Source organism: Rhagoletis pomonella, unplaced genomic scaffold, assembly GCF_013731165.1.
Source record: "Rhagoletis pomonella isolate Grant_MI unplaced genomic scaffold, Rhpom_1.0 Rhpom_scaffold_00014, whole genome shotgun sequence".
Lineage (NCBI taxonomy): Eukaryota > Metazoa > Arthropoda > Insecta > Diptera > Tephritidae > Rhagoletis > Rhagoletis pomonella.
The window spans coordinates 1,903,685-1,905,604 of record NW_023458568.1 but is presented as its reverse complement, the minus strand read 5'-3'; positions in this window follow the sequence as shown (position 1 = coordinate 1,905,604).

Here is a 1,920-nt window from a genome sequence, read left to right as displayed (position 1 = left end):
CATTGTGTTGACAAAAATAGCTGTGTCAACAGTAATACTTTAAATTCAATAATAATTCTTATTAATATTCGCAATTACATATTTACCCTCTTCCGGTCGAGGGTCTGGTACATATTTCAAAACATAACTCACGTTTTGCAATAGTAATCAAAATTTGGTTATAAAAACTGAACAAATGTAAATTTAGTTTTGAGTCTTAATCAAGTCTCCAATAAAGCGGGCATAGCCCTAGCCTCAACGTATTTCGTTTTATTTAGTGTCCCTCCAACAGAGAGGAATCCAACTTACACACATTTGTATGTATATATGCGTGTATGTATACGTACTTAAATTTACACACATACATTAACATAGTTCAGAATCAGAGTCTTCCTCAGTTACCTCGGTGTTGTTTATTTTCATTTTGTAGTATATAGCTACTAACTTTTTTGATCTTTCAAAAGAAAATCTGTTGCGAATGTCCGAATGTATGTAGGACCAATTTGAAAAAAGTCTTTCAATTTGGGCTGAAGAAGCTGGTATACTTAGCAGCTGTGCAGCTGTTTTGGCCAGGTTTGGATACTTCAACGAAGCCATTCTCCAAAACTAATTAGCATCTTTATTCAAATTTTTCGATAGTAGAACTCCAAAGTAAAATTTTTGGTTCAAAAATAAATCCAGTTCTTGTAGAGCGTCTCCATCCAAATAACTAAACAAGAAGTCAGAGATATCTGCAGTGTTTTCTGCATTTAAAAGCTTCCTGTCATAATAAGGATGTAGATAATATGCAGACAATGCATATATATTCAAAGCTAGTGAAATTCGCTTTTGGAAAAATGCCTTCAGTGTTTGATCTTCGGGAAGTTCAAGAGAAAGCCATAAATAAACCCCATCAGCAATCGACGTAGACGTTGCCTGCACTTTATTCAACAATTCACAAACTGGATTAAGCAAAGAAATCATTTTTCCTACATCTTCCTCGAAAACGTCATCAAACAACAAATTGGTTACTTCCTGTTTAATTTTTTTTTCTACTGGTATCAGTTTCGGCAACTATACTTCGCATTATGTACACATTTTTTTTTTAAACAAGCAAAGCTGTCTCGATGCGAACACCAACGTGTTTCAGCAGGGATTTTAATTTTTGTGCCACCTTTTAACAAAATACATTTCTCCAAATCGGTGTGGCGGAACTCTTTTAAAACTATTGTCACTTTTCTATCAAGTTCTTTGTGTACGATGTTTTTAGCTAGCAAATTAGCAACATATGCACTGCAATTGCTATGCTAAATATCTACACCTCCACCCATTTTCAACATGTTTGCAGCATTATCCGACACTACAGCAAAAACATTTGTGTCATAAAGTTCTTTAGCTTTTGTTATAGACACTTCCACGATCTCAGAGAGTTTATCTGCCGTCTCCTGCTCGCCCGATACGTCAAAAGCTTCTAAAAAAAGTTGTATGCCATTAATGTTATGGAGCATAGTAACCACCGTTTTGGTATTGCTAGCAGTATTCTTCCATCCATCAATAAGAATTACAGAATGACGATCAACATCTTCTTTCGCACACCTTATGTGTTTTTCGTACTCCTTATCTAGCAGTGTTGTGGACAGCGCTTTTCTACCGGGCATTTTGAGTTCATAGGACGGTCCTAGTTTTCTGATTAACTCTCTGAAGGGTGTGGCATCTATTACGTTCAAAGGTATGATGCATCCGTAAAAAAATCTTGCTACAAAAGAATTAAGTTCATCCTCCTCTTTACAGCTTATTTTGTCAAACAAGTTTTTAATGCCGCCTTGCTTTTTCTTCGATGCTGCTTTTGGTGGTATTTTAAAGTTTTCCGTCGACATTGATGAGGATGAAGCTGATCCCGTTGGCGTTGTTGATTGCGATGATGATGTTGCTGCAGCTGGAGTTAATTCAGTTGTTATAATA